The 25,050-nt window shown below is 39.8% G+C and overlaps 1 protein-coding gene across 1 annotated transcript in view; it reads right to left on the reverse strand.

Moving 5' to 3' along the window:
* The window catches only part of PDE5A (phosphodiesterase 5A), a 106,136-nt gene extending 81,620 nt beyond the window's left edge, over positions 1-24,516 (reverse strand). Inside the window, exons 1-2 of the mRNA XM_015624367.2 lie at positions 23,872-24,516; positions 21,668-21,757 (exon numbers count right to left, since the gene is read on the reverse strand). The gene's annotated coding sequence lies outside the window, so the exon portion shown is untranslated. The remainder of the gene's footprint in view (positions 1-21,667; positions 21,758-23,871) is intronic.
* Between the last annotated feature and the right edge of the window lie 534 nt (positions 24,517-25,050).

Below are 25,050 nucleotides of genomic sequence, written 5' to 3' on the forward strand. Positions count from 1 at the left end.
TTATAACAAATTCTGAAGTTTAAAAATCTTTCTAGATTTCTGAGAAATATGTTTTCTCAGAAGACATTTTCTGGATTTCTGAGAAAATGTTGTGGAACATCCCAGTCCACACCTCTCCACTGAATGATCATCAGACATCTGAGATCCTTCAGAGCACCATTAGTCCTTTTACATAAGCAATCTCTGGCAATAGTTCAGGTCTAAACTTTCCCCCTGGAATAAATAAATACAACTTTTCTAAATAAGTATTTTAAACAGGCATTATAGCACTCTTCTAAAATACTCTTTAAAATGCTGTGTCTCTCCCTCTTTTGGAGTTCTAGGCCTTGATTTAATCTTCTCATGTTTTTCATTACCAAATACTTACTTCTGCTTCATTTCTTGTTTTTCCAAACGTTCCTGGTGCCACAGCACATTAAGGGTTCCCCTAGCAACACAAAAACACACTTTTCCTCAGAGCTGCATCTCCGTGGTCTAAAGCACTTAAATTATGGCCTCTCAGCTACAGCTTGTTCTGAGTTTAATTAAGAGCATTTTAAAATAATAATGACAAAGTTCAGGGCATTCTTTGATCTGCAGAAAACTGAGCAAGGGGGTCATATCTTGAGCTTTTTGTGCCCAGATTAGCAATGAAATATTTGCATCCAGACTTTGTTTATACATTAAAATGTAATTGGATCCTAGGTTTGGACTTTACATTCAGTTTTATTAAATGCTGTCTGTATTGGGGTTGGCACTATGTGGATACACAAAAGCTTTAGCTGAGGACTACCAAGTGCAATGAAATCTGTTTATACCATTCTGTATTTATTCTCTGTCACAATATTTCAGCTCTCCTGGAGTTTTACATGCCATAAGCAGAAGGATGTGTGTATGCACACACTTCAGTTTGCTCAGGTTTACCCAAGCCTGACTGCAATGAAACAAAGAGAATGCGTTGACATTCGAGATCTGTTTCACTTGTTCCTAGCCCTTTCCAGCAGCACAGCTTGAATGCCTGCACAAAATCCTCCTCAGAGCAGTCATCTCTTTCCCCCTAAATGGAAAAAAAATTCCTAAGAAAAATAACTAATTGGAATAATTAACCTTAATTTATTAAAACTACAATGAGAGAATGCAAGTAGGGAAACGTAGTTCTTCTTCATTATGATAAATTCCTGAAAAGTACCTTCTCAAAACATTTTCAGTACAAAAGAAAAGCTCACAGCTTTGATCCTTGCAGCTTTGCTTGAGTTTGTAATGAGAGAACTTCACTGTGCTGGATGGAACTTGCTGAATCCTGGTAGAACACTTATCTTTCATTACTTCCTCATTTTTCCTGGCACATCATACTATTTATTTACAATAATCTATGCATATCCTGCCCTTCCATTAGTCTTGCACCATTAAAGCTTAAGAACCGGATTTGGGAAGTGTCTTCAAGCCAAATTTCAAATCACTGATTTCAAGATGAGGTCTCAAACCCATAAGGTAATAAGCAACAGTTGTTTGTAAAACTTTCCAGGATGGGGAAAAGGCACCAACTATCAGAGAGCTATGAACTACTTTCTCCTTTTTTTATCTCCTTAGTCTTCTCCCGTGTTACTAGGCAGTAAAAATTCAAAGCTCTGCATATAAATAGTGTCTGATTAACTCCCAAAGTAAGGCAGATGCATTTGTGGTGATCTCATTGTTTGAGGTGGGTAAATGTAGTGGAAAGATAAGTTTTCTTACACAAAAAATATAAAACCTCCCAGTATGGTTAATTTCTATCTTTGGTCCCTGTCTATGGGCAAACCCAGTTCATTCAAGGCCACCAGACAAAAAAAAAAGGTTACTAATTTTACACATTTGGGAGCTTTTTCAAATTTGGAAGAGTTATGTACATGTGAGTGCCTATCCACACAGGTCTGATCCTAGAAAAACACTCCTATTTGTGACCTTTTGACTATCAAGCTTTTTTATTTCCAAGCCTGTATGCTAAAAGTAAAAGAGCTCTGGGTTTATTCTGGGCAGATGTACAGAGGAAATTTGCAAAAGCAAACTCTCACCTTTCCTTGAAATGCTGCTTTATTTACACTGTAGAGTAATTGAATTGATATGGAGCTGCTGCTGAAGGATTTGTGAGGTATGGAAACCTTTGGAAATCCTTTCTGTAAGAATGCTCAGTTCCCTCAGGTAGGAGAGAGATGAAAGATAAGAAACATAAAAGATAAAATTACAAAACTAATTTCTATGAGTTAATGCTAAATGACTTAAAGTTACCACTGATACTTAGATTTTCTCTTTCTGGTAGCATTTACCTTGTGAATACGCCTGCTGTTTCTGCTGTATATGATTTAATTTTAGAATAATCAATTATGATCAGAGACACATTTTTCTTTAAAACATTAGATAAAATTTGGTTTTGTTTTACCTTTCTGTAATAGTTTTTCCCACATGAAGTTTTAAGCATAACTGAATGAATTTTGAAAAAATAATTCATTTTAGTGAAAATATCTTTGAGAACTCTGTCTGGAACATAGGTTTAGGATTAAAGGAGTCAGTAGAAATAACTGAATGTACCTACCGATCTATGACAAATATGACAAATATTACTATTAAATCCTAAGTCTCTTTCTGTTTACCATTCTTCAGCCTCCCCAGTAAATGTTTTTGTGATGTTCTGTTGCAATTTTCTTAAAAGAGGATGGATGACTCCATTAGAATAACTTCAGAGAAGAATAAACTGAACTTTTTATTGTACTTAAAAATACACAGCAAGTTACCATGGCATGGAGACAGATAAAATAAATGTAGGTTTCTAACATTAATTCCCCAAGTCTGTTCTGGAGGCAAACAGCATTTCCAGTTTGATTCAATTTGTTGTGTATATTTCCCCAAGCTCTCTTTCATTACGCTGCAGGGTGCTTCAAACATTAGGAGAGCAGTGAGGAAAGCTCATCATTCTCACCCCTGTTGGTACTGGCTTTGTAGATGGAGAAGTGATTATACAATCAGGATTCTTTCTTTCCGCCTGTGCTCATCTATAAAGCAATGGGTTGTCAGCTCTGAACATCAGTTCTGCTTTTGCTCTTGGACATTTGAGTCTTTGATGACACCCGAATCTGAGGATGCTTTGAACTGCTACACAAATGCCAAAGCAGGCCACTCCATCTCTGAGAGGATAAACTGAGATAGAACAAAAGTCAAGAAAGTTTCCAAGAGAGGAAGCAAAAAGCTGGCTGTTTATTCCCAGCCAGCTGTACTTGTCTCTTTCTCTGTCTGTTTGACTTAGTCCTGGCTCAGCTCTCTCCTTGTTTGGGGTTTGCAAGTATGAATGGGTATTATGACACTCTGTCTCCTGATGGTTCCATGGAAATAATTATGAGGAAAGGAGAGGTAGATGGAGTTACTCAGCCATTTTGGGTTTTAGCAGATATCCTGAAATTTCATACCCAGACAACCCATGGCACACAGTTTAACATTGTCATTGCCTTCATTCATCCTCTTGCATTTCTGGTGTGTACAAGAGGATTGCAACAAGCAGTTCCCAGCTGGAGAGATTATATGTGGGTTGCCATTGTGAATAAAGGTTTATGAAAAGCAAAATATGCAATCCCAGTTGCTCATTGCAAAAAGAAGGAATGAAAGGCTGTAAAATAAATATTTCAATGAATTAGTACAGAACTTCAAGCTTTCAGTTAGGAGCTCTGCAAGGTACTTGAGAGATAAATGGAAAAGCACTGAACTTAAAACACCAACAGTCTCCTTCTTTACCTTCCTATAATATTCTGAAATAGAAGCAGCTTAACTCAAAAGTTAAGTCCTAACATACAATTATGGCTGTGTCACATGCCGGGAAACTTCCACTGGGGGCTAAAGGGATGAGAACCCCTGCACACACCAGGTGCATTTGCACAGCCCCTGTACACCCCTTTCTTCAAAAGCCCTCCCTTCCCTGGAAGTATTTTAATTCATGCTTCTCATGCCTCTGTGATGTAAAGAAAACCATTTTGCAGATGAGAAATCTGAGTACTGCATATTCACAGCCTGGTCTCCAGAGTTAGTGCAAGAGTTCAGCCTAATCTGAAGAGAATAAGGCCCATGAATATTCAGGAACTTTGCAAATGGATAGCAAGGAACAATCCTCATGGGCTGACCTGGGAACAGGATGTTGCTCTGGTGATGTGCAGTGCTTTAATCACAATGAATTTCCACTAACCCAAAACGAACCTCAGGCCGCGATCAGGAAAAAAAAAAAGGCTCCTTTGTTCAGCAGATTTCAAAATTTATTATGTTTATGTTTGACTGAATTATTTATCCATCATCTGGAAACTCAGGGATGACTGAAAAACAGTTCAGTAGACTGATTTTGGTGAACTTTCCATTAAACTCAGGAACATTTGGGTTCTGTTCTCGCATTCCAGTTCCCCCCAAAACCGCTTCTTGTCCCTGAAACTGAAATTGTTGAATGACAGGAAGGTGAGCTAAAAAGCAGATCTCAAAATTTTTCTTGACAGTGATGGCAGCAACAGGACCAGCCATAAATGAAGGATGAATTGAAGTGATAGGAACAAAAAACTTGTTGCCCTTCTCTCTGTGTGGCCCTGCCTCCCTTGAGTGCCATCCCTTCAGGCAATGTAAAAGAGTGAAGTAATGAAATTAGAAGAGTCTTGGCCGATTTCACAAGGAAAGAATATTGTCCACAATGGCTTCAAGTCTTTTTAATGTTTGACACAAAAAAGTGTGTTCTCTATACAGGAGTACTTCACACCTGATGAGCTATAGAATGGTTTTCCTGATGAGAATCAGAGCTCAGTTTTACACATTTGAAATGATAATAATAATAATTAAAAATATCTCACACTGATTGCATTGCAGCAGCATGGAAAACTTGTTTGCTATGGGGAGCAGCTGTACATATTGCTGTGTTTTGCACCTTCAGTAAAAATTAGCTGGATAATGTTAAATAGAAGGTATTTTGATGCAAACCTGTGCTGATTTTACTGTGTCACTGATTCATCAGCTAAAAGAATTTTTTAAAATGTGTTAATTTTTAAAGTTCTCTTATATAGCTTGAGTATATTTGAATAACTCTGAAATAAAACATCTCTGTACACAAAAGGAAGCAAAAATATGCCTAGAGCATACCCAGACTTCATTTACTATGCCTGCAACACAAACTTTTCCTCTGAGCAGAGCTATGTAGCTCCACAGAGTCATGTTAATAGTGTCATTAATCTTCCCTGCAGTAATCTGTACCTCTCAGCTTTTACACATTCAGCACCTGGGGCAGATTTGACCTGACAAGTTTGTCCTTGAATCCTATCATTTACAAAGCCCACATTCAAAAAAACTCTCATGTATTATCAGTGCTGCTGTGTTTTATCAAATAACTGCCACCAGCTCCTGCCTGAAATAGTTCATTTGCAAAGCTGTTGCCACCAAACTGTGGAAACCAACCATCAGTCAAGGGCTTGTTTTGGTGCCTTTTTCATAGCGAGAGCAAATGAACTGCAGATGGAGCACTGTTTATACTTTCCCATCATCTCAGAGTGCCGGGAGCTGTCGCTGTGATGTCACTGCAGTTGGGCAGGACACAGAGAAGGCAGCAAGATTGGAAATATTTATTTATTGGGTTAAGGCTAGTTTGACTTTTCTATATAAAGAACACCGAGGGGCTGGAAATGCAAGGTACATGACCTTGCTTTTTGTGTAGACCTATAGGGGAGACACCACACGGTGGAAAAATGTTTGATGCATCTGCTGATCAAATTGAAAATAGAAAGAACTTGTTCTTAGAGTTTATGTAGCTCTGTGTCAGCAGGAACTTCTGGTTGTTTGGGGTGGGGTGTACACCTGAAACCTCTGTCACAGAAATACTGGCCTTTCTGGCTGATTAAAATAAATAGTATAGTCCATTCCCACCCTCAGGTGTCTATCCATCTTTGGAAGTGGTTGTTTACTGACTGGCTTGTGTTGTGCATTAATGTGCAAAGCAACATTAACTGAGAAAATTGATCATAGAGTTTTTCCCTTCCTATAGCTTCATCCATGGATCTGTGCTTGCAGCAGGAACGCTGGAAGTCACACCAGTGACTGAGACAGCCACTGGAAAATCTCATAACAGAGAGCTGCAGAGCACACAAGCAGTGATAAAGCAAATAAATCAAGGTTATGGTATCATGAAAGGAATTTTGTCTGCCTGGCCAGAAAACAATTTTCTTTACAGTATTACTTCCTCAATGTCTAGCTAGTGTTTTGTGCTGCTAATTGTAAAAGCTGCAAACAAAGCATGTGAGCTTACTGTAATATTCTCTATTAGGCAAAGATCTCTCCAGCAACTTCTACGAAGCTTTTTGTGTAACTCTGCTCTCGTAAGCACAGAGTTAATTTCAGCTAAACCAGTGTCTAGTAGAAATGTGGGAATGAGTTTTTCATATGGCACCCCATGTAGGGAGAACAAATGTCCTTTGTTTTTATTTTATTGATGAATTTCCAAGGCATCCATGCTAAATGATTTTGTTCTGCCTGTAGTGTTTAGTGCTCAGTTTCATTGCTGTCTCTAGGAAAGTGCATTATTATGTGTTTAATGGTCACTTAAGGATCACTTAAAGTTTTTATTACAGTAGGCTTATTAATAGTGCACAGCTTATTTCTGGAGAGGTTCCGTTCCGCTGTTCGTGTTTAACTAATGTTTAAAAAAAAATGTGAAATTTTAAAGATGTTGGTAATATCTCTGAATATTTATGTTGGAAGGGATTTCAGGAAGTGATTTAGTCCCATTCCTCTGCTCCAGGCAGGGCTAATGTCGACATTAGAACAGGATGCTCGTGGCCTTTTGCAGTCATATACTCGGTGTCTGTTTCCCAGCCTGCCCAGTGCCTCTCTGTTGAGCCCCAGGGAAATGTGCTCAGTGCAGCCACTCAGTTCAGCTCCCAGGGAGCCTTCGAAAGGCTTTGGGACCAGAGCTGCTCCCAGGTGCTGTGACCAGTGATTGTGCATCTGCCAGGGTGGGCCCAAAAGCCTTTTTTAGCATACTTGGTTTTCTCCTGCATCGAGCTGGTGCTTTAAGGCAAAGGAAAGGAAATGTTCTCTGTGGTTCCATAGGGAGAAAAAACACTGTGGGATGTAGTTTACTGAATTATCAGGAGGGGCAGGTATAGGAAGATATTTTGGAAGTCAAAACCAATAATGAACTTGCTTTCTATTCACTGATCTAAGGGGCTTTTCTGCTCCTAATTCATCACCCTTTCTGTCACTAATATATTCCTTCCCTGAATAATTAGGTTTGCATTAATTCCTCTGGCTGACAGGAGAATCCTGATTTTCAAGATCACCAAAGTAAATACAGCCTGTATCTTCATCTCTCATATCCTTTTACTTCAGAACTACTTACTGACTTTCCAGACTTGGAGAAAATGTGGATTATCCCACCCAGTGGGTTTCCCTGGTTCTGCTGAGCTCGAGATGTAAAAAATTAGAAGAGAATGCAGGAAAATGGGACCATATGAGAAGTCTGTAAGAAATGTTCCCTTCCTGGGGCAATGTTCCATGATAATTGTGATAGCCCTGAGAATCCTCCTGCACTGTGGCCAGGAGGAAACAATGAAATACTCCAAGTCACAGAAAAAAGAGAGCAGTCACTGTGGTGCAACTACAAACCTGCACAGGGGAGGACTTGCCTGGGTAATTTAAAAGATGTTTTTACCCTCAGGCTAGATTCTAACTTTGGCTAGGCTGGGGTAAATCAGGCATAATTTTACTGACATCAAAGGCCCTGCTCCACAGGATCTAGCTTCATCTCTTGAAGCTGAGGTCAAACCCATTAACTTTTCTAGGCAAGTTCTGCCCAAAATGAATGGGTGGAGCAAGGTCAAGCCTATGATTTTATTTTTTTCACTTGGGCACTTGCACAATTTGGCATTCACATCTGGCTTTGTCTTTTAAAGGGCATTTCTTTTGGCATCTGAACTGGCAATTGTCTGTCCACAACTATTCAGCTGCCCAGTTTTGGATGGGGTGGGTTAGGGGTAGGCCAGCTTGAGAAATATAGATGCAAAGGGGTATGTAGTAATTTTTAGGATGCTGTAAGAAAACTCTATTGGTTTCTAAGGGTCAAGATTCAGGCTATCATAAAAATGGAGCTCATTTTTTGCCTGTATCAATTTTCTTCTTGCACTTTAATTTAAAGTTAGTGAGCCATATGCAGAGCAGAGATGAAAGTCCCTTAGTAAATGCCTGTGACCTTATTTTGAATGATCTATAACATATTTTATTGTGACAAAATGTAAGTATCAGGCGACTGCTGAGGTGCAGGTCCCAGTTCAGGTGGTTGTGCTTAGCTGCATGTCATTCAGCTGCAAACTTTTATTGTAATTTCAAATTGCTTTGGAAGCAGGGGATTGCTTTAGCTACATGCTACTTTAAACATTTCTAGTAAACAGAAATTTAGCTGCGGTTGCAGTTGCTGCTGTGGGTGTTTAATGCATTCCCATGCAATACCTCGGGAAGGGGCTGATCTGTAAGATGGAATAAACTTAGAAAACACCCTCCTGGAACTGTGCAAAGCCCAGGAGTCAAGGTGGGCTGTATTAAACTTTCTCAGCCAGCAGATGGCAATGAGCTGTGGCACCGTGGCTGGGGACACAGGAGGACCATCCACTGCAGAGCCTGGGAATTGCATGGGAGAAGCAATATTCCTATGGAGCACGTGCTTTAGGGCCTCTGATGGATCTCAGCACGCTGGCAGTGACTGCAGTTTTCTCATTCCAGTTGGTGTGAATCAGTTTCCATTCCCTTGGTTGTCTTTTGTCATTTGCCACTTAGCAATGTCATGTTTTAACGCTCTCCGTGTCCTTTGGGTAGCAACCACATTCTGTTATTTCAGCTGTGAGCCTGATAACCTACTGAAGTGGTGATGGATGTTTTAAAGAAAATGGCAATTATCATGTGCAGTTATGCTGAGCTTGAAATGCCCTGGAGCCAGCGTATCCTGTTACCAGCAATAAGAAATAAGAGCACTGTGCTCACCTAGAAAAGAGATGGTGATAATTTAAGAATGAGTTCTGAGAGATATATTTGCTTCTGGCCTATCCTAAGATTGTAACTTTGTCATAGAAAAGAGGCAAAATTATTAACTGGGATGTTTTTCTGTTGAGGCAAGAAAATAACCTTCAAGGACACCAGCAGAGCTGAGCTGCACTTCTCCCAGTAAGGTCAGCATTAGGAATTCCTCATTTTATGGGATGATCTGGGAACTCTTTATCCATTTGCAGGAAGGCATTCCTCTGTAGGTGTCAGACTTCAGCTGAGCACTTTCATTAGCAGTGGAATACTACAAGAGCACTCAGAGCTTCACAAGTCCTTAACATCTGAGAAGAAACTGCTTCTGAGCGAGTCCCATGTCATGTTCTTCACTTTGAGATCCCAGCAGGGCAATGTGAGCCAAGAAAACTGACCAATGTGTTCTGCAGGAAGTCTAGTGTTTGGTAGTATGTACTGCAAAGGCCTCCTACAACAATGATACTAGACATGGAGTTGCTGTAACAAAGCTGAACACCACAGACACAAAGCAGTGGTGTTGCAGACACTCATGCAAGTTTAACTTCTTCTGTGATGGTGTCAGTCTTTAGTTGGCATTCCTACAGTTTTCTCCCATTTTCTGCTTATTTTTTTTTTTTTTGTACAGCTAAAGTATATTCAGCTAAAGCTCTGACTAAAACATCTTGAGATAATGACACTTGAGCATAATTTCTTGTATGCCCAGGTTCAGCTCCAATCACCATTCTGCAAGTACATAGAATAACAATATACTGCCTTTGGTAAAATGGTGTGATCTAAACAGGTAGAGATGAGAAAACCCCATAGAAAGTTCAGAGAGGGCAGGGAATTAAAAATCCAGGAAAAGACATGGTAACAGTGGAAAGATTGAATTTCATGTAACATGCAGCACGTTGCCTGGCCAAGGTAAACCACACAATAAGTTACTGTACAAACAGAGAATCAAGGAGTGTATCATCTTTTATCTTGAGGTGGCATCAGTGTAGATCTGTTCTAATCACTTTGTCATGCATAGAAGGAGCTCGTGTGGTTCCAGTTCCTGAAGAGGCATGGTAGCTCCTAATTGTTGGAAAACAGATAAAGCTTGTTCTCTGGTTTCACAGGTATGCCTAAAATCCAGCTGTCAGGCCTATTTCTATTTAGCTATGGTTTGGAAGGTGTCTAAGTGGAATGGCAGTTTAATGGAGCATCTGGATCTCATTGCAGGCCTGCTTTTTGTTTTTGTGTTTCTTAATTTATTATTATACTTTCCAGCTGGGCTCGTAGATGCACAAAGGAGACGAGACATGGCCCCAAGTCACAAAGCAAATTTGTATTCCAGCTTAAACTTGAAAGTTTCCTTCTGCCTTTTACTTAAAATATTAAATGTTAGACCTTCCAATACTACTTGATGGTATTTTTACTTGTCTCTTGAAGCTTATCTTATGATTAATAGATAAACATTCCTCGTTTTGAAAACAGTTTTTTAAAGATGTTATAGAAGGCTTTAATTTTTTTTCAGCTTTGTTTTGGTCCACTGCTGCTTTTTTGTAGGAATAGTTGCTATCTATTTTTTTTATTCAGGAGCATGTCAGGGGTGTGTTTGTGATTTCAGGACTCCCAGAGCTACTCTGTAAAATGTGCTGTATGTTACAGGTAATCAGTACTTGACTCTTAATGTGGATGAAGAAATAGCAGAACATGCCAGCTATTGACTGCATTATGTTGTTTATCCTGGTTATGAGTCTTCCTGCAGGCTGTTCATCCTCTCACTATCCATTCTCCAGTTATTTCTGACAAACTTTCACTTTGAAAAGAAAAAGGCGAAGAGTTGCAGTCACATTCACGTTCTGATCATTGCCTGCTGTGTTCCTCCCTCACAGGACCCAAGTTTCTTGTCCTCCCACTCTGTTAAACTGTGCCAAAATACAGAATGTGATTGAGAAATAATGTATTACTGCTCTTGTAAGGAAATAAGGAAATCCAAAAGGAAATTCCACTTGTAAGTCTCTTCAATTCTGTTAAGGCAAACTGTATATCTGGTTGTCTGCTTGGAGGGGAAAACTGAAGCCCAGACACTTAAATTAAGTTTAAGGTGTGTGTGACCTTGGATGTGCCGGGTGTTTTCCACATAAGTACGTTCTTGCCATTTCTGGTATCTGTGGATCATGTCCTTGGAACTGCTGTGTAATACAGCCAAATCATTTCCATGGGCGTGAAGTGGAAAGACAAGAAATTGATCCCAGGGTTTAATCTGAATGAGATACACAGTTTTACAAGAGATTAAAGCAGGCTCTTGAGACAGTAAATAGAAATACACCCAGAAGCAGCCATTTGGGTGTCAGGTCTTTAGATTTATATTCATGCTCACAAATCTAATTACTGCTGGTGAACTGGAAATATCTATACCAGCTCCACTCTTCCCTAAAATGCTGCTGATCCAGCAAGTGCTTGTCAAACCTCAAACACTGGCCCAATTTCTTTTTGTTCATGATCCATGCAGAAAAAAGACTGGGGTTATTCCAATTACTTTTTATCACATCAATGAAATGGGAAAATTTCTCGGAGTTTTTTGGAGCAAGATGTTACCTAGTGCAATTTACAGCAGCCACATGGATGTTTTGTCAGAGGAGCTGTTCTTCCACATATTTTCTGCACCCTTTGCTCCTGCCTCACCCTTGAACTGCTCCTGAGGTGAAGTAATGTGGAGGTAAAACCAAAAAACTACAGGAACACGAAGGAGACTCGTGAGAGCTGGGGGTTTTATCCACTTAATTGATGACAAACTCTGAAAAATGGATGGGACCTAATTGCAGCTGTAATCCATAACCTGTGGTTCTCATACATGCAGCTGCAAGTATGATGGTTCCTTCTCAAATGTCTGCATTTATTCCTGCAGTTCTGAGTATTGCAGTGCAATGCCTTGTCACTGTGTAACTTTTCTCTGTTCACTAAAATTCTCATGCCCTCACCACAGATTGACAAGTTTCTGACTCACCTGGTAATAAAATAGAGTATTGTCAGGATCTGAAACTCTCCATATCACTGGCCAACCATCAGTAAATGCACAAGCTCTCATTTTGGAGAGCTCCTAGGATGCTGTTGGGATGGATGTGAGAAATTCTGGCTGTGTCAGCCAAAAAGGCAGCAGACAAATGCCGAGAGAAGAGCATGCTAACAAGTGCAGGAAAGCAGCAGGCTGCCAAATGAGAGCACGCAGAGCATGGTGCTTTAAAAAGTACTGGAATTTGTTACTTTATTCTAATTTCCTGTGTTTTGAAGGTTTTTTTTTTGAAGCTGTGATGGCACTGGAGACAGTAGTGATGATGAGCTGGAGGGAAACATAGCTTGTGTGCAGTTCTCCATCTCAGAAAATTTTGAAACCTGAATCATTTTCTTCTGGGAAATCTTTTAGTGCCAATTACGTTCCAAAAGAATTTCTGAGGCAGCCTGCCCATCCAATTTCTCTCTTTTCCAGCTTATGAAATAGCAAGCTGATAGCATGCATCTATCCTTTTGACCCTGTGGAGCATAAGGCAGCTGAAAAGCCACTGGGCTGCCCCTGGAAGCTGGGTTATGGATTCTGGCCAAAAGCATGGAAGCTGTAATTGGTGTGGAAGATTTTTCTTCTCTTAATCACGCCTTCATATTTGAACCCTTTCCAGTCTTCCCAAAGAACAAGTCATTAGCCACTCCTTTGGAAGCAGAAAGGCTTGAGGCAGCATAGCTTGAGATTTGTTTGACCTTTCAGCTCTGCTTTCCTCTGAGCACAGGATTACTTCTGCTCTGTGCAATTTGGATTATGTAGGGATTCAAACATCTGAGAGAGCGAGGGAAATTATAATTTTTTTTGTCAATTAATGAGACTTTTGGGGAACCTCTCTCTATTGTCTGGTATGTTTTTCAGGAAGTTTGGTGTTTTCAGAGTAGTTGCTGAAGTTACTTGCATGAAAATATGAGGGGCTTGATTAGAATGTGAAAGTCTGAAAATTCCTTCTGCTAAGGAGAGGTCTTATCCTGTGATGTGTGTTGAAGGCAGCAAATATTTCACAGCCTGTTCACATCAGAAAATATTTGAGAAAAAATTCAGTATGCAAAAGGAAAGAGTTAAATTATCAAAAAACATCAAGAAATGGGTTATACTTATCTGATTTGACTGTCCAAAAGAAAGAGAACACTGCTTTCCCCAGGCCCAAAAAGAGTTTGCAGGATTGACCCCTGAGAGAAACTGACCCAATATGTATGGGAACAAGAAATTTCTGAAGGAGCTGTCTCTGCCAGAAGAGCTGCTGCAGAGATGTTCCTCTTAAATGAAATAACACCATTCCTGTAGGAATTAAAATCTGACTAAAATCACTAATGTTATGGAAAATACTCCAAAACCTACACTGTGTTGTTCTGCATGCAGTTGCTCCAAAAGACCCCAAAGAACCAAATGCTGTGACTTAAAGCCAGCAATAGCAATTCAGTAGGTATATAACATCTTCCAGTGTATGGAAACAAAGTCAGGGCAGCTGATTTAATTCACACAAAATAGGGACTTTGGTTGGTATCCTTCAGTGATTGGTTGTCCTATTTTTCGTAGGATTTGTTTGATAATAGCCAACTGTAAATACCATTTGTACCATGTAACCCCGGGTTACTGTGATTCCCACCCTCCCCCTGGCTGGGGGAATTCGGGTTTGATCTTGAGTAACTGAGACAGAAGTACCCAAGTACAGTAAATCCAACATAATACTTTCTTACCCCAAAATACACATTCCAAAACACTGGAAGAACACAGCATTTTTTTCCCTCTGTATTATTTACTCAAAAACCATGAAAAATAATACAGTTCAGGAAGCTCACGTGTGATTAAAGGAATGTACTGTGCATGCACCTTAATATGTAACCTACCTAAAGTTCCAATTGTATTAGTGCATAGAGTCAGAGGAGAAGGGAGTTCTAAAGGCAAAGCAGGAGTTGCTCCCAGAAAATGGGAGGGAGGCAGTCTAAAAGGAAACTTGACTGGGATTTTATTTCTACTTTGCATACAAGGCTGTAGCATGTTGGAACCTCACATGCATTCATGCAGTATTTGTCTTTTAAGGATGACTAACATTGTGAGAAAAAGGTTTTAATATGCAGTTGGAGCCTAAAAGAGGCACCTGGAAATAAGGGATCTAAGTCCATGGTGTATAGTCTGCCCTGGAGCCAGGATAAATTTTTTCCTACATGTGGCTGAGGAGACCGAGGCTTGAGCAGAGCTGGCTGTTAGGGGCATGCTTTTGGTGACAAAGTGACACTGTCCCTCCTGGAGCTGCCAGGTTGTGCTGATGTAACCTGCTCTGAATGTGCCACTCTTCTCTACTTTGTAATCAATTTGGAGGGGTCACTGGCCATGCCAGGCATCTGTGTAGCTGATGGGGTGCATGACTCCTATTAAACTGTCTGTCTCCAGCTTGCATTATCAGGTTACTTTTCTTTCAGGGGCCTGCATAAGAGAACAAGCCTCTGCCCGGTGCCAATTATAAGTACAAAGAAAAGCCTTTTTGTTTGGGTTTGCCTTTGATGTGTGTCGAGAGGAAGCGTGCAAACCACACCGCTGGGTTAGCTGACCTCTCTGCGGTGAGTTCCACTTGCATTTACTTTTCAAATTGCTATAAAAAGTGAAGGGTTTTCAAAACCGTAATTCCAAATTGTTGCCAGCACAATCCCCAAACAGCTGCACTTTCTGCTGGGAAATGCCTTGAAGGCTGAAGGAAGGAGCCTTCCCTCCAGGCCGTGGGGATGTTTTACAGCTGTACGTGTGGCCACGAGGTTAAAGTGACTTCCTTGGAGATCCCATCCATAGATGGGCTGGCCAGGCACTTTTTGTGCTTATGAAGGATGACCTTGGCCCGTTGTCCCAAATGCTGCTGTGGGGGTTGGAATGTGATGATGGGAGATCTGCACATCCTCACCTTGCAGAGGCGCCTTTCAGCGCCCTCGCGTCTCTTTGCGCACACTTCCCGCATTTGGGGCCCTCCCAATCCCTAGGGACAACCCAGAGAGAGCGAGCCCAGGGCTGGGGACATCCCTGCCAGCCCGAGGTGCTGAGCGCTCCCAGAACTCTGGAGCAGCACAGGAGCCCTGGCTGAGACTGTGCTGACACCAGGTCTTGTTTCTGGTCACTCAAGCAGTGTTTGTTTGACACACCCTGAACTTTCTCAAGCAGCTCTGAACTGCTCAACTTCAGAACTTGACAGACAGAATTATTTGACAACTAATTTAATAAAAGCTCTGCAATTAACAGGCTGAATTTGCGTAGCTCGTGTTCTTCAGGGCCTCATCTGAAGGCTTTGCAGTTCTTAATGGGCAGAACTTTGCAGATGCTGCACTGATCTACTAAGCTCTGCTCTAATATTGTTTAAAAGTAATTACCCTCACCATCTTGTTTCTGCTTTTCCGTGTCTAAACTATGCAAATTCAGGAAGCTGCCTCTTGCACATGATTATAAATTGCTGGCTGGGGTGAGATACCTAACAGGCATCTAAAATATAATAAAATATTAAATGCATTTTCATATTGTGCACGTTCTGTTTACGTATTATTCACCAGGGACTCTGAATTTGCTTCACAATAATAACCACAAAGGGAAAAATTCTTTTCTCAGTAATGAACAGATACAGCAGAAGGCTTTTGGCATGTAGTTCTTCCCTTGAAGTATTTTGCCTGAAAAGGGTATGAAGAAAATCTCAATAAAATATTAAGATTTGACCTATTGCTTATTATGTTTGAAAAGCACAGGAGAGAGTCATGGCAAGAACAGGAGGGAGAAAGAAAGCAGGGTGCCAAGTGTATCCCTTAAAAATGAAATTTTTTTGATTTGTTATTAAGAAGAACAGCAGGTTTTATTAGTGGCATATAAACACTGAAACCTGGAAGTGACAATTAACAGCAGCCCACGGCTTGTTAAATCCATGATAGAAGGTTATAATTCATATGCCATCTGGATGTGGATATTTTGTTGAGGGCTGCTCTCAACATGAGCTTATCACTTGGTGCAAAATATTCTCTTGCAGGAACATGTCTCAAAGAACAGCAAAAGAACTGAGGGGCAACAATTTTCAGGATAAGAATCGATAAATTCTGTCAAGGAAGGAGATGACTTTATTTTCACCTTTGGCTTATTGATACTACTCTGAATTCAAAAGAAATTTCACTTAGATCCTGAAGTCTGAGTGGGACTGGTGGTCTGTTTAGACTGTGCCCTGCCACAGACTTTACCTACAAAACTCATTCTGAATACCTGGCAGGAAACTGAAAATGGGAGAAAAACATAAAAATGAAATATTAAAGATAGCTTGATGGAATCTACCAGCTCATCTGACACATAAAAAAAAAAGATGGGAAAACTCGTTATATTTAGGCAAATAAAATAGAAGACAGGTAATGTGTCATACATATTACATAACAGAAGATAAATACTAGTGAGAAGAGATTATTTAAGTGATAACACTGGCACCTGAAAACATTCATGGTGACTAAAAGCCATTTTAGATTTTAAGTAGGAGAGGTCATCAATTTTTAAATCAGGGAAAGCCCAGAGCCTTGCAGAAATTTAGCCTCAGGAATTGTCTGAAGCAAATCAGTTTAATTTAGCATTTAAGAGAGAGAAAATGCATATACAAGTGGCAGCAGAAATTAAACTTTCAACTGAAATCACAGATGAGGAGCTCAGTTTGTGAAACACAGCACACTACTTATAGAAATGTTAAGTCATGGATCTGAAGTAATCTGATGTGGATGTCAATTATTTGAGCATTCTGTAATTAAACCCAGACTTTTCTGATAGCTGTGGCTGTCTCCCCATTGTTTTGAAGTGTTTGACCTTGAATAATATTTGCTGAAGTAGATGTCTACAGCCACAATATCACACACCATATTTTGGAGTTGTGGAAAGATGATCTCACCAAGGGCACACACAACCCACAGCCTGCTCCACGGACAGATGTCAGCCCAGACAAACAATCTGATTTTCATGTATTCTGAAAGTGCTCTCTGCTTGCATGGACATTCAGAGATGTTTTTGACAAAGCAAGTCATCACTTTTCCTGCTCTCACCAGTCATCTTTACAGTGGCACTTACCAAAGATGTGTTCTCACCTGAGATTCACCCATTAGTCATGTTACTGACTCAGCCAGGCTTCCCAAAACCTGGCCTATGTCTCCTATCAGTTTCTTCCTTGTGCATCCTTTTTGTTGAATTATTCCTGATCCAACTCTGTATTAAAGTAATTCTGTGTGTACATAGGGTGTATTTTATACTAACAAACACATTTGCTTATTTTGCTAAGGACTCTCAGGAATCATCTTTAATTTTTAAAAAATGCTGCATTAAAATTGTAATTCCCACTGAAAGCACTAGGGCTGCCCCAACAGGCCATTAAATTACATGAGATTTAGGTACCACAAGATCCTCCCCTTAGCATGGGAAAGATATAAAAGAAGCCTTAATTAGTTTCAGCCCAGTTCAAAATGAGACTCTACCACACCAGCTCCATAGTGTTGTTTTTAGAATGAAAAAGTGTGAAAATCACAGCTGGGGACCTCAAAGTCAGTGAAGCCATTCAATCATTGCATATATTTGGAACACTGATGTTTTTGGTCTTATGAGTATTGTAAGAATCACAACTTTCATCATGCCTAAATGCAAATCTCATAGAAATATTCCTTACAAACTTAAAGTCATGAAGCAAATTGATTTAGGGTTGGGGAGACTTTCTGTTTGGTTTCCTTTTTAAAAACAGGGTCATCTCAGAAACAAGTTTTCCTCTTTCATTTTTCAAGGAAATGGAAGAAATTGTTTAAAATACTATGCCAGTAAAAATACTGTTCTAATATTTTAATCCTTCATATTTTCTGTTATATTCTGTTTTCTGTGAAGCACAGTCTGCATAAAGAAATTCAGCTGCAGGAACCATTGTTTAAAGTGGGAAGCTGTCAATTTCTGACAAGTTGCAAATAGCTAACTTGAAAAAATGCTCCCTGGTATCTTGCCCTGAATGAAAAAGAACACATCTCTTCTGACATGTGTTCTTGTTATCTGCTGATCTCAGCATTTAAGAATGTTTCAGAATAGGACAGGACTGTATTAAGGGAACTTGGATGGGTAAATCCTCTTGTGGCCCTTTAGGAAGTTATAATCCACAAAAGGACTTCACTTGAAGGAGTCTCTTCTACTTAGAAGGCAAAAAGGGGAAATTAAAACTCCCTATTGCAAACAGCTTGCTATCTGATTTTTCCCCTCATGTGTAGCCAGATTTTTCTGAGGGAAAAACTTGAATGATAATTGCTTTTTTCCAAAGCAGAGCAAGGATTTTTTTTTTTGAACAGATGCTGACTGATTCTGTTGTGTGCAATTGGACTGGCAGCTCTCGGAGTACTTGTTCGGGGCTGCCAAGTTATGAAATGTTTGAGGTACAAGCAGAGTGTGAATAAAGCTTTTATTGCTTTGAATAAGACATCTCGGCTCAAAATTCCCTTGCTTACATTTGTGTGGATATTAATGACCTGTTAGTTAAATGTGGATATGAAAATGTCAGATGGACTAAAACAGATCAAATCATATTTCTTCTTAGCTTTGCCCTTTAAATGTTTTATGGTTACTATGACTGGGTGTCCCTCCTCTTCTCATGGTTTGTGTTACATGGTCACCTTTTTAAATACAGATACAGCCACAAATCACTGGCTGCTTTTATTGTCATTTATATCAACAGAGTTGTTGTCTCTGCTTTCCTAGACTAGGGAATAATTTCTAAGTTGGATGAGTGAAGAACTCCTTACATTCTTCTTTATATTTGAGATGATATCTCTGAAAAATAGCAGGTTTCCCAGGGTCTAAAATATTTTAGATATGCTAGGAGAAGCTTCAATTAATCCTCTTAAAATCTGTCTCAAGACTTAAAATACTTTTGTTGTTGTTGTATTTTCAGATTCTAGATTATACTTTTATGTTTGCTGGTCTTTTTTTCCCTGAAGAAAGTTTTATCATTTAATCTGATTGAATGATTTAAAAATTAGTGATATGACCAGTTTTTCAATTCTCCTTTTTAAGTGAGGACAAGTAGGAAAGGCAAATATGGAAGAATTTTGTGTTTCAGAAAGGAAATTGATGCATTTAAAACACATTGAAAGAGATAATGAAATTTCACTATTTTATAGAAAATGACTGTATCATTTTCAACCAGACCTAGCTACTAATACCTATTAATGATATTACTTAAGTGATTACACAGCATTTCAGGAATAACTGATGCTAGAGATGGCCCAGTGAATTTGAAGGTTGCTCCCTTTCTGGTGCTGCAGCACAAGCCTGATCTTGACAGGATCCTGGGCAGTAACACTGAGCAAGTTCAGTGTTACAACAGCATTGTATTTTGCTCTTCTTGTCTCCACAGATTCTGAAGGCTGTAAAATTCTCCCGTGTTTCGGATCCTTTTCATAATATTGTTGTGTGATACTTTAATGGTGCAAGAGTTGTGTCAGCACCCTGTGAGCCAACATCTGGAAACCATTAATGCTTTGTGGAGCACAGGATGGCACAGACACCTCTGATGCATCTGGAAAGAGCAAAACCTGTCTGTTGTGCCCTGGTAGGGTGGGTGATTGCCAGGGGAAGTCTGGGGATCTCTCTGATTCTTCAGACAGACTCCTGGCATGTGTACAATAGCTGAACCTATAGTATGACCAAAAACCTAAATGCTGCGTGGGAAAAGGATCTGGAATATTCTTCTCCTGGTTTTTGTTAGTTACAATCTGTTAGTGACAGTCCAGTCTGTAAAAAGTGACAGCTACATCTTTGTGGATGAATTACCCATGCAAAACAGATCCGAAACCAAATGTTTTGGACTTAATTGCATGTCTTGCATCACATCTGATTTATTGATGTGCACAGTGGCTCTGTGGCATACGGCAGCAATCACAGGTAGGATGTCTTGTTATGTGTGACATGAATCATACAAGAGTATTTTTCCATGCTGACATGGTTCATCTGCTCAAACTTAAAGAGCTCATTTAGCAGGGCATCTTTATTTTTCATCTCTCCTTTATTCTGTTGTAGTGGTAGCATCAATGAATTATTCAGCTCCGAATTCAAACCCAAATATTTTAATCTTGTGGAACAATTTATGTAAGACCAATTGTGTCTGATTATTACGTATTTTTCACAGAATCTAGAAAAGCTTAGTCAAGAAGAACAAGTCAAAAGTCAAGAACTGTTGCTTTTCATTAGTACTTTTCACTGGACACTTTCTTTGTTTATTAATATCATAACTGGCAACTCTTATCAAGCTCCCTTGACTCTCCTGGTGCTGCTAAGAGCTGGGACTGTTCAGGCTGGAGAAAAGTGCAGAAGAGACAAGTAGAAGTGATGCTGTCTTTTTATTTTATTTTATTTTTCCAGAATGCCTACAGCTGTGATTTTCCACTCAGTGAAGATTATTGCCCCGAAGGAACGAAGAGTAGGCAGATGCTCAGAGAACAAGTGATATGGATCTAAGAAGATATTAAGACCTGCAGCTCATGACAAACTAAAATCTTTTGCAAACAGAATTACAATTAGCTGTGTTCTGATGGGATTTGTGAGGACTCGGAGAATTCTTGGTGGTTCAGACAGAGAACTTGAACTTCTCCTAATATGCCTCGTTTTCTGTCAGCTATGCAGAGGCAATGGAAAACATTTGTCAAAACAGATGGCAAGTTTAGCCCCCCGCCACTGAATACAAGTGGGAAGTTCAAGGTCCAGTTAATGGCTGCTGAGCCAAGAAACATTTGGAAACTTAGTTTAGCATTGAATAGACCCCAAAGAATACACTGTTACAATTCCAGGATCCGCGGCTATGGCCAAGCTCCGAATGCTGCGAACAGTCATTTCACAGCTTATGCTTCCAGCCAGAACGAAGAACTGCTGAGGTGCACAAAAACTGAGATGTAGCAGCTAACATGGTTTTCAGGTTTTTTTTTTGAAAAGACATGTTTGACAGCTGCTTCAGACCAGCAGAACCTTTCTTTGCCCAGTGCTTCTTGATATTTTACTGCCACTCAGTTGCTTTTCCTACACTAAAATAAATATTATCTGGAAAGCAATTGTGTGCATAAAATACACAAGGAGATGAAAGGTGAAAATCTCTGGTTTTTCTATTAAATCATACTGGCATGTTACACTGAAGTAAGTTTCACAGAATCTCTAGTTTAATTGTGGAAATTATGATCTGTGGAGCTGAAAGGTTTTAATTGCCGGTGGTGTAACTACTGAAAGCAAAACAAAGTCACAGAGATGTTTTACATGCATCCAGTCCAACAAATACTGGTGTAATTTGTGCTGATTAATAATGAAAAATGTTCTTGCTATGACTGAAACTATCTACTGTTAAATGAGCAAAGATTACTTGCCTGAGTTTGGAATAAGAACACTGAGAAAGCTCCTACAAAGTGTTTGTAACAGTGATCAGTGCTTTATACAGACCCTGATCAAGACCCTGATAATTTAATCATATAATAGTTTAGAAAAGTAGATTTTTCTTATGGAATGGGTGCAGTAAGTCCTAGGTTAAACTGCATCATTTCTGTCTCTCCCTTTGCATCCCCTGTCCTTACATCAGGAACAAAGACCAGAACTGTAGCACTTGAAAACACAACTGACCTCTCAGTCTTGCTCACAAGTCCCTGTCACCAGGAGCAGAATGTTTCTTCCCAGTCGAGTCTTGCTGAGCTCCCTTCTTCTTTCTTCACACTGAGGGGAATGTACAGCAGCAGCTTAAAATTGAGGGCAAGGGCTAAAATATAACTTTTGTGGCTGATAATTGTCAGACTACCCACATTTGTTTTCCAAAGTTTCACAGGAATGATTTCCTAAGGATTAGTTAAGGATACCTGATTATTTTACTTTTTTTTCCTTCTAGTATTTCACGAACCTGCAGGATGGGTGTCATGAGTGAAAGCCAAGTTGCTGTTAACTATGTCTTAAGGTAAGCTGTTAAACACCCAATGTTGTTACTTGTTTTTGTTTATTTGGAGTTGTAAAGAAGCACTGATGTGCATTATACCCTGAGTAACTTCCAAGTGAGTATGGAACAATGGCAGGTCCTTAATTTCCATACCAGTGATTTCAGACTGGACCTAGAGACCAAATTAAATATTTAAAATCCAGGCAATCTTATAAAGATGTGCAATTCTTCCACTTCAAAACCCTTTATGCAACAAGTTTGGCCAATATGTCACCATTGCTTCCCTCAAAGCAGAACTGGGAGATCCGTGAAGAAAGCTGTTAAGTGTTCCCTTAGGATTTAGGCACTGCTGATCAGTGCAGCAGCAGCAGCAGCAGGCAGATGTTAACACACCTCAGTTGGCAGGAAGATGCAATTTTTAGATGTCTGTGTGTTCCACATAACTGTGGCAGATGTACAGTGAAGCCCACAGAGCTGTGGGAGCTAATCACTAATTCTGAGGGTCTTGGATCTTCCTGACAGATAACAGCTTGCTGTAGTGGCTGTCTCCAGAGGCTTGCTGATATTTGGAAGCAAAACATTTCAGTGCTTCTTTTCTCGACAATACCTGGGATGAATTTATTCTACTGTTGTCTAAAGATCCCTGTGGACAAGGATCTATCTTGAAATGGCTGCAGAGATCCAAACTGAGTGACGAAGAATTGTGGTTGCCAAATTTGTTTACATAAATGGGTTTTTTAGCTGAGACTTTCACTGTGTGGTTTGACACTAAAAGAAGTCATTCCTGGATTGAAGCACTGGGAAACAGTACAAGGGGATAAAAAGGGATGTGCAGAACTAAAAAACAACTATTTTAACTATATGCATCATTTAAAATAGGAAAAAAAAAGTCATTAAGTGAATTGCATTTTTCCAAGTCTGACTAAGGAACAAGGCATTTCTTCTTGGATTTATGAATGTGTTCAGTACTGTGCAAACAAAAGAAATGCTCTTTTGGGTTTATATTTCTATAAACCTAGGTTCTGCCACTTTAATCTACCAGTGGCAATAATGCAGCATTTTATTTCCTGATTTGTTGTGACTATTAAACCTATGAGCTTGGATAATTTTGTTAAAACACAATTAAAATTTTACAGCTTGCCTAGTTATCCTCCTAGTCAAATTTGTCCTCATTTGAAAAGGCTCTTTTCTAATTTTGACTTATTAAATTATGTGAGAAAGATCAAAGGTTCCCTCCTGTTCCTTATTACAGAGGATCAATGGATCAGATAATTCAAGGTTTGATAAAATATATCAGTGAATTCAGCTGTATGCAGTAATTATTATGTTAACAGGCCATTTTCCAGTAAGAGTTAAACTCCCAATCCTTTTGTAAACAGCATCAATATGTGCTAAACAAGTACCTTTTTCCTGTGGAACATGGTTCTGTTTTTATTTCAAATTTGAAAATGTCCCGTGTCCTTTTCAGTTGCTAAGCTGTGTGATTTACTAACTGCTCTCGATGGATTGTATTGGCATCCCATCAGGACTGCATTCTAGCCTTCCTCCCTAAAATACAGGCAGTTCTAAGAAAGCAGAGCTGTTCTTGTGAAAACAGCATTTATATATTTCTCTTGCATGTTTATCCTCAGCATCATCTTACTGGGAACATGTTTAACCTGCCAAAAGCTCTTCTGAACTCTGACTGCAAACCTTTCCAAAGTCCAAATTTCTCATGCAAACGCCGTATGACCTCAGGTAGGTAGAGAACTCCAGGTTCTCTGAGCACGTTATCTGCAAGCAACTTTTTACTTTTTTGAGCCTTTTGGCTGCTGCATATTCAAAGCCCTGTTTACTTATTGCCCTTGTCATCTAGTCAGACTGCATAGCTTTGATCCAGGCAGTTTGCTTTCGGTCTTACCTCGGGATTCACAACCTCATCGTGCTGAGAAGTCTGACCCAGGCGCCTTATCCTGAAAACCTGGGGCTTTGTGTTTGTTTGATTAACTCCCATGGCTTGCAAACGATCCAGCTTTTGTTCAGTCGCTGTTCTGAAGGCTGGTGCATGGCTCTGCACGGCTTGGGCTTTCCTTAACCAACATATGGACTATAATATATTGTTTGTTTTGAGTCTGATGTCATGGGAAAAAGTGTTGCTTCAGTCAGTATGGAAACTTGCCCAGATACGTTCGACTTGTTTCTTCCTTGACTGTAGTATCTGCTTGAAACTTTTCACTTGCCTTCTAATGGTTATTCCTGCTCATCCACAGGCTGTTTCCAGTCCAAATATAGTGCTACTTGATTGGAAAAATCCAAGAAGCAGTTCTCTTTTTGGCACATTTTTAACAATCCCAGCTAAATCCCTTCTGAAATGCCACGGTCCAGTTTGTCATAGAAGGTCACAGGCTTGCTGAGGCTGTCCCTCTGGACATTTCAGCGGCTTCTGGGTCTGCACAGCTACAAAAACTCAGCTGAAATCTGGAATGTTTTTCAAACCCTTTCTTCCCCTCCCTCCGAAGTGGCGGTGAGGAAGCAGTGACCGAGGGTATCCTTGTGAAACTCCTATTGACCCCCAATATGGAATGTGCAGCCAGGTCAGGGCTGCACTGGGGTCTTGTGTTTGGGGTTTGTTTTTTGTACTGAGGGAACCTTTCAGATGATGTTTGGGAATGACACTGAAAAAACAGCTAAAGTGATTTTATTTGCTTGTCTGCATAACTAAAGGATATTAGTCAGGGCAAACTAATGTAACTCCAGTGATATTAATAGAGCTGAGTTAGAACAACTGGAGAATAAGCCCTTAAATTCCAGGGAAATAATTATGGTGCAGGCTGAGTTTCAAAGGCTCTAATGCTGTCTAATAATGTTAGGAGTTTCTAATACCCAACTAATTCCTAATTAGCTTTTCCTTCCCTGTCAACTCCTCTGTTATGCCTTTTTTGTTGATGTCAGAGCTTTGCTGTAAGAAAACAAGAACTCTGTTTAAGATAAACCTGCCCTGAGCTGTGCCTACAGATGCGTAGTACTTGCCCAGGACAAGAGACTCAGCAGGCTCAGGGCTTGCACACTCCCATTTGAAACACTCCAAAAAAAAAAAGCA

The sequence above is a fragment of the Parus major genome, chromosome 4 (genome assembly GCF_001522545.3).
Source record: "Parus major isolate Abel chromosome 4, Parus_major1.1, whole genome shotgun sequence".
Taxonomy (NCBI): Eukaryota; Metazoa; Chordata; class Aves; order Passeriformes; family Paridae; genus Parus; species Parus major.